At 40.1% G+C, this 8338-nt stretch overlaps 2 long non-coding RNA genes across 3 annotated transcripts; both read left to right on the top strand.

Moving 5' to 3' along the window:
* Positions 1–203: 203 nt before the first annotated feature.
* Positions 204–3590, top strand: LOC124667002. 2 transcript variants are annotated; one of them, XR_006991126.1, is made up of 4 exons: positions 204–2141; positions 2698–2816; positions 3013–3151; positions 3254–3590. It is a non-coding gene; the product is annotated as an uncharacterized LOC124667002 (long non-coding RNA). The 2 variants fall into 2 exon arrangements; XR_006991125.1 differs by lacking the exon at positions 3254–3590 and having other exon boundaries at positions 3013–3244.
* Positions 3591–5047: 1457 nt separating this feature from the next.
* LOC124660364 lies at positions 5048–6808 on the top strand. The gene is made up of 3 exons (XR_006989869.1): positions 5048–5112; positions 6131–6256; positions 6616–6808. It is a non-coding gene; the product is annotated as an uncharacterized LOC124660364 (long non-coding RNA).
* The last annotated feature ends 1530 nt before the right edge of the window (positions 6809–8338 follow it).

Genomic DNA, 8338 nt, shown 5'->3' with positions numbered 1-8338 from the left:
TGGGCGTCTCCTCCGGCGTGCTCACCGGGAACGGCGACCCCCGACGTGCGCAGCTGCAGGTACTCCTCCTCCTCGTTCTCCTTGCTCTGTTTCCGGCGCCGCCCCTCCCGCGATTGGTTCCACCCATGACCCGCTCCTCTCTGCTAGGGTTTCCCGGCGCACAGGGACTCGGATCTTGGAGACACTGGATCGAGTTCGCTCATGAACACGCCTGCACCTTTCTCTCTGTTTACACGCGCTGCAAATATTCAGTTACAGTGTACGCGGTGGAGGATCTGCCCATGAGTGTCCACGCAGTATTTGCTACTAGTTACTTTTTGATTGATTAGAGTTGTTCCTATCCCTCCAATACTACTAGTCCCTGACGAAGGACAAATTTATTTGTATACATGTGCAATGCAAACTGATCTGCCCGTGTGAGTGTTCCTGGTCAAGGGTGATTGACTACTAGCTAGATTCCTGTGAACTAATAAAGATCTGTTGTTCCCGTGTACTACTGCTGTTCACGTTTTTTCTCTGTTCCTTCGGCGCATAATAGCATTTGCTGTTCAAGCTCGGTTTCACATCGAGAATCGCTGAAACTTTCCAACTTGTACTAGCAGGACCGCTCTGCTATAAATCGTCAAACGCCGTTATGCTAGTTTTTTTTCATCATAAATGGTTGAGCTTAGATTATACTCCATTGGTTGCTGATCCATGTTATGCCTGTCTCTGTATTTATACTGGCAATCGAAGTCTTGGAAAGGAATACATTGTTCCATTATTATTTAGCATATCAAACTCTGATTTGTCCATAAAATGCATTAGAAAATTTCAAACTCAATGTTTGTTTGTTGCTGATGCATTCTAGCTTGGTTGGTTTTATTTCGCCTGTCATAGAGATTACTTGTACTGCACTGTGCTACATATAAATCTTGACATTTATATGCTAATCTTCCTGAGCTTATTTGTTTTTGAATGCTCATTATTTTTTCCTTTGATTTGATTTAGCTGGACTAGTACATTTGTTTCTTAAGGAATAATCCTAATTGTCCCTGTTTCCTTATCATGGACTATATACTTCAATTTGTAATCATGTAGGATCAGAATGCCGTACAATTATGCTGCTGCGTGCCGGTGAGCACCACCTCCCTTCTCTACCTCATTTCCGTTGATGCTAGATTGCTGCGTTATTTTCCTTCATGTATGTGGGTGTGTGGTAGAAACCTTAGCTAGCTAGCTGTGTGGGTGACAAGAACTACCGCGGCTTGTTGTCGTAAGGTTTTCTCCCGCCTTCCGCTGATGAATTTGTGATGTTTCTGGTTCTGCCTGCTGTGCAAACCAATCGTTGGTTAGAGCTAGTTTGGCATGACAAGTGGTCTGTGGTGGTACTGCTAATGTGGTGCCAAGTCTTTTGCTAATTTGTAGTTCTGCAGGTATGTAGATAGTACGGAATTGTTCATTGCTTTCGCTGAATTTTTCAACAAAGTTAGGAGGTTGTGCCATCCGGTCCACAGATAATTAATTTGAACCTTGCATTGCAACATCGTTACTCCTACAACTTTTTAGTTAAGTTTTGGATTTCCTGCTGTGCTTAGTGTGAGGTTGGATTTTATACTGGACGGGGTCTCAGATTGTTGCAGTTATGGTAATTAACATTAAATGAAAGGTTCTTCTTAATTTGACGTTTCTACTGTAGGTTTCCTCAGTTGGTGTTCAAAGTCTACACTTGTTGTGTTGATTTTGTATGGGACATGAGTATAATATAGTATTAATTTTGTAGTAGGCCTAAATGTTTATATCATTGTCAGGAACTTCCACATGGGGTGGCTCATCTGCTTGCTAGTTTATTTCTTGATGGCCAGTCTGATTAAGTTGTTTCGACAGAATGTCGCTGCTGTAGTCTCATTCTGGTTGTTACATTTGGTATCTACTGCATTGCAGGGTAAGAAGAGGAAAGACGCTATCTGCATAGTCATTGCAGATAGCCTAAAGTTAGGATGAAGAAGTTCATAGGAAGAGCCTGATGAGTCTGTGACTTGGCGATGTTGTCTTTGTCCGTCAAATGCCAGGACGTGAAATATGGGAATCGTATCCACACTCATCCTATTGGTGATACAGTTGAAGGCATTACTGAAACCTATTTGGTGCCTTCTTGAAATGTGAGATTCTGCCCTTCAACCTTTACTCCAACTTAATCCTCATATATGATCATGATCATTTGTGCATCCGCTGCATTGGAAGTCCGCTCTGCTCATAGAGTTTCGGTTGACATATATGTCTGCTTATTTGAAGCTGTATTTGGTCGTAATTTGTTTACTAATAGCCACTCCTCGTAAAACGGTGCAGCATACTTCTTCATGATGGCTAGGCATTGCCAAATTTTGTTGCAGCCATCTAGTGCTTTCTTCACTGTACATCGCCTGATACATTCATTGGCCTTGCATGGGCTTTACTCATGCCTCCCCGATGGACTTCGTTCCTCTCCGAGTTATTTCCGTTTCGAAGTAGTTCACTAGTAGTCCTAGAGTGTTTGCACTTAAGACACGTGTGCTGATCTTGCAATTGAAAATTACGTGGTGTTCAGTGTTCTTGTTTGTAGTAGTTTATATGTTTCTAAATTCTAATAACGAGTGGCAATAATCCGGATACTTGCCATTATTTGTAGCCATTTATTTCTCCTTTGTTGATGCTAGCCTTAGCTTAACTATTCTTCAGGGTTGATTGTGTGTGGTGGTGGTACAGCCAGCCCAAGGTAGTGGTGGCGATGGCGAGGATGGGTCAGGAAGGCGCGACTCCGTCTTCGCCTCGGACGAGAACACGAATACTACCTGCAGGTGCCCCCCGCTGTCTCTTCTGACCCATTTCAAGTAATAAAAATGAAAGTAATAATGTCCTGCTGTTCATGAACTCTAATTGGCCACTGTTTGATGAGCTAATTGTGGATAGTTGGCTACTGTTGTTTGATGTTTTTGGTAATGTCCGAGCAGCTCTAGTGTCTAAAATAAATGCGTGACCTTGTTGTCGTTTCAGAGTATGATTGCTGGCCGTGTATTACTTCCTGGAAGATGGCAAGGTTCAGTGCTATGGACCCACAGTTTCAATGACCAACTTATGCACATGACCTGCGACATATCTGGGAAAGCATTCCTTTATCCCTTCAGATTGCGAGGTTGTGCAACGCGATTTCCGTGTGAACTTATACATGCTAGATCAGAGTTATTGTGCATTGCAAATATATACAACTGACCGTCTTCTTTTTGTTCTTGGCAAGGACAACGACAAGGCAGGGTGGCAGCTGTGACCTGTGGCTGCTGCAGCTTCATATATGCGCCTTGGTCGTCGAACAATCTCTATGCAGGTGGAGTTACATTTCTACCGCCTTATCAACTATGCGATAGATATGGTTGATGCATGCTTTGTTGGTGTAACACCATCTGAACTTGTTGGTGTAACTGTAAAAGCTTTCGCTTATGTTTGTTGTTCGGTAGTGTGATACTCATTTCTGCTGGTTTATACCTCTGGTTGAGGTTGATATGTATATTTGAATGTCAAATTTGTTGTGCCGTGTGCACAACAAGTCGTTTTTATGTACAGTATATTAATTGCTATGTGATCACGGTGTCTGAAAAAGATCTAAGTTAATGCCGAAGTTTGGAGCTGATGAACCTGTAGGTGATTAATTGGCTGAGCTGAGAGTGTATTTTTTCAAAGAAAATCATGCTGATGTCCCTCATGTATCTCTAGTCTTTTGATAAACTATCAATTGTGATGATTATCTTTAGGTGACTAATCACCTTTTTTCCTTGACCTCTCTGTATCATTCGTTGTTTTTCTGAAAATAATCAGCTATTCGTTATCATCCGTTCATCAGTATGCTGAGCTAGTTTTCACATGCATGCACGTTTTAGCCTGAAGAAACGATCGGAGATTTCTCATTCTTTTTGAGGCCCTTAATTTCAACGTGTGAATATATATTCATATACTGAAAATATCTCCTAATTTTCCTTAATTTCAACACGTACGCACTAGGCATGTGTCAAAACAAATGCAACGAGATCTTGGGATAATTAATTCCTATTTTTCCTCCACTCTTTCCTATTTCCAGTCGGAGAAGAAAATCCCAATAGTCAACAGTGATCCCGCACGTCCACATGCTTCGGATATGGAAGTTAATATTTTTTACTAAAGAATAAATGATTTATATGTGGAAATTAATTAATTTCCAGGAGAGAAGAAATAGGCTTAATTATATGGAGCCTAATTATCGGTAATAAGATGTTAGGAGAATTAACTCCTCCCTAATTACGTGCAGCCTCCTTATAATTACATGGAAGATGGAGGGACGAGTGGACGAATCAATCCAGATGGCAGGAAGACAGACATCCACGTCCCAGGAATCCATCTCACATACACATCTCTCTCTCTGCAGCCGCCCGGAGCGTGGACGCCCATGACGAAACTCAGGGGAACCAGGAGGAGTGGCCGTCCAGCACCATCTCCACCTCAAGAAGGTCCATTCTTTACCCTGACCTGACTTTGGATGAACCGCTGTTTGCTTTTCGTTATCCTATGGTAATGAAAATCGATTCACAAAGGGATCGCTTTATCAGCATGATGACTCTTTGTAAGGTGCATCCTGCTAGCTGATTTGTGCAGAACCATTCCAAATTATGCTCTTAATTCATCATACTTTTCTTTCATTTGTACATATGAACAAAATTGGGGTTTTTGCTCCAATTAAAAAAATTGGCTTCATGGTTATTCATCTTACAGGGATATGGCCAAGGGAGTAATTAGTTGGCTGCAGAAATAAAGGAAACTGTGCCGACTTCTTATCATATCTTTAATAAAAGCACCTTCTACTCAAGGATGGACACTAAAATTCTCGAACTTTCATATTTTGTATTCTCTGTAGCTATACACACTGGTTCTAAAATTTCTCTTGGTCTTGTGATTATGCAGTTTCAGACGAGAGGCAAATCTTCAGTATTTGTGTGCTGCAATTGTGAGATATATAAAGCCATGATTGCACAGAAGGTTCACAAACTAATCAGAGTATGCGACGTCTTTGGTCCTAAGGTTGTTTGGATCTCAAATATTCCAGTCTAATAATCTCACATGTATGCAGAGGTATATCATAATTTCGTTTATTGTGCCATTTTTGGGTTTACCTTCAACTAATGAATTCTGAAAAATTGTATTTTCTGGAGATGTACTGTCAATTATACTTAAGGATGCAAATTGAGTTCAGCAAAAATGCTTAGTCAATTACCACGCAACATCTTTTGTCCTATCTACTATATTCTACTTTGTGAACTATAATAGATTTAGTCAAAAGAAAATGCTTATTGCTTATGCAATTACAACATGCTTTTCAAACGTGAAGTTAAAACGATCTTTCCATTCTTAGCTTTCTATATGTACATCTCTTATTTACCGTACAGACAGATTTCACCCATTGTTGATGTGATTGATTGCTTCCTCTGTTGAATTGATAGAGATGAATACACCATGTGTTATAAATAGCATTTGGGTTGCCCTCTCTGGCTTTCAACTCTGAGCTCATATATCCCTACTATTATTGCGACTTGGTTTATTTTCAAGGTGTGCAACTGAGCACTAGCATTCAAGATTCGGGATTAATCATGGTTGTTGGCATGGGAAAATTGTTGGTACATTTTGATAGGGATTGGCACTTGAACATGTATGAGATTTATCAATAACTTGGCATGTTCGACCTGTTTTTGAGCTATTTTGCCTCACATTTCCATAAGTATGCTCCGGTCCGAGCTTTTGTTAATGGTCCCTGCGTATTTACTATCGAGAGATAACAGTTTGACTAGTTTTTTCTTTGTTTGGGAATAAACAAGTTGACTACATGTCCTAATCTATCTAACTCAAGAAAATGACACAGTTTGGTGTTTTGGTTCTACTATGGTGCCACCATGTTACCACATGGCTTGCGGAGTGATTTCCTAGTCTTGTCTGGATGGGCTTAACAGCCTTACAGTGTGCTGTTTGACATGAGCAATGTTTGAAATCCTAGATTTAAATCATGTTTCACATGAATCTGTGTGGTTGACATTTCCTGGTTGACATTTCACCGCTTATGTAGATAACTTCCTCTTGTATACATTTTTTGCTGCAGGATTGGCAATTTTGGTGTGTCCTTGTTCTTGAAGGAGTAACTCTTCATGTCTTTTGCAACCCTCCACTGTGCCACCGAGACACCAATTCTAGCAACATTCTTTTTGATGAAAATTTCGTTAGCAAGGTTCGTTCTTTAGATGTACTGATAAACTCTAGCAACGGGTGTATTCAATTTGTGAAACATGGTGACAAATGTCCTCGACTTGTATGTTCTAATATATTTAGCTCAAGAAAATGAAACATTTGGGGCTTTGATACTACTATAGGTACCACCATGTTACCACGGGGCTTGGTGAGTGATTTCCTAGTGTTGTCTGGATGGACTTAACACCATTGTTAAAATTGCTTCCTAGCCTTACAGTGTGCTGCTTGACATGAGAAATGTTAGAAATTCCGGATTCAAATCCTGTTTGACATGAATATGTGTGGTTGACATTTCACTGCTTCTGTAGATAACTTCCTCATGTATACATTTTGCTGCAGAATGGGCAGTTGGTGTGTCCTTGTTCTTGAAGTAGTACCTGTTCATGTCTTTTGCAACCCTCCACTCTGCCATCAAGACACCAATTCGAGCAACATTCCTTTGGATGAAAATTTTGTTAGCAAAGTTCGTTCTTGTGATATACTTATAAACTCTAGCAACTGCCGACATTCAGTTTGTGAAACAAATGTCCTCGACTTTATATGCAGGTTATTGATTAGCCTTGCACATGCTTCAAGAACTGGTGATAACTTTGAAGCCATGAACACACAGATACGAGGAACTATAGGTGAATTTTCACAATATTAATCAGCTAATTAAAACTATGTGGAATGTTACTTGAATGCTTAGTAAATTACGGACCAGTGTTGTTCACCTCGCTCATATAGTCGATCAACTGCAGGCCACATGGATCTTTTTTTTTTGTGGGATACTGTAGTTATTATCTGAAAGAAAGAAAGAAATGATTATATTCTTGGTGCTCTGCGAATTTAACTTCTAATCAACAGCCGTATTGTCTAATTTTCGTTAGTTTTGTGTAATTCCTTCCTTGCTTGGTTTGCTTACTCTTATCATATTTACTCCTCCAATAAGCCTTTAATAACCCTCCTTCAACCATACTTTCCTAAGAACCTGTATTCTTTTTGTGGGCCAACCAAGCATTAGAAATCAAGTTGTGAGCTGCACCAAAAACTTAAGTTTAACAAAATTTGAGTGAATTTGTGTCGTTAGATTGGTATAATGGATTTATTATATCATTTTGAAAAATATTTAAACTAGCAATGGTTAATCTATATACATCTTCAGGTTCGTCGACACCCAGAGGACACATGGCGCCCCAGGAAGGTCAAGAAGGCACTGGCTCACCTTTCGTCAGAGGTGATTGACATTAGAGATCGTGGTATTATAGTTTTGGTGATGATGGTATTCTTGGATGTTTTTCCTCTTTCCATCAAGTTTTGGTGGGGAGCATCCTCTGGAGAAAATCCGATGCTCTAGGTACTCAGGCTGCTGCTAATGGCATTGGTGCGAGACACTTTTCTAGATCAATTGATGGCAGATCATCTTCCTTGGAAAGCATGCAGTGGTATCCAGATTGTTGAGTGTAACCTACGGGAGAGACGACTGAGTGTGTTAAATGCTTATTAGCATCTACAACCTTTGTTACTCAATGAATAATTCTTAGTTCTTATGTGTTAGATCCGTGAGCTAATGGATGCTTCTGACTTACTTATGTATTGTATGTTATGGAGATTGATGAGTTGGATTATAAATTTGCTCCTACTTATGGCTTGGGCATTTGAACGGCCTTGTTTGTTCTCAAGTACAACTTGAACTGTGATGATTTGTTGCGCCAGCTTGCTTGCTTGTTGTATGGTGATTGTTGCCCTGCATACATATGCGACTTGGCCTGGATTTAGCATTTGAAGCACTGGCTCCAGTTTACATTTGTATTCACATACTTGGTGGCATTGGTTAATTAAAGGCAAACAACCATCGTCAAGCACGAATGATCTTGTGACATTATTTTGTGGGCGTGACTTTGTGAGACAAGTTTGTTTTCTGATTTCTTATCTTGTGATGACCACTAGAATAATATTGTCATATGTAGTGGGTGAGGTTTATTTTGTGGCTGTGACATGCAGCTATGACTTCAAGTCAAGCCTGGAGCATCCCTAGTAGAATGAATTCAGCTGCAGCAATATTCATTTACATTTCTTCAAA

Source organism: Lolium rigidum, chromosome 6 (assembly GCF_022539505.1).
Source record: "Lolium rigidum isolate FL_2022 chromosome 6, APGP_CSIRO_Lrig_0.1, whole genome shotgun sequence".
NCBI lineage: Eukaryota > Viridiplantae > Streptophyta > Magnoliopsida > Poales > Poaceae > Lolium > Lolium rigidum.
The sequence above is the reverse complement of the archived record's forward strand: the minus strand, read 5'-3'. Positions and strand labels throughout refer to the sequence as shown.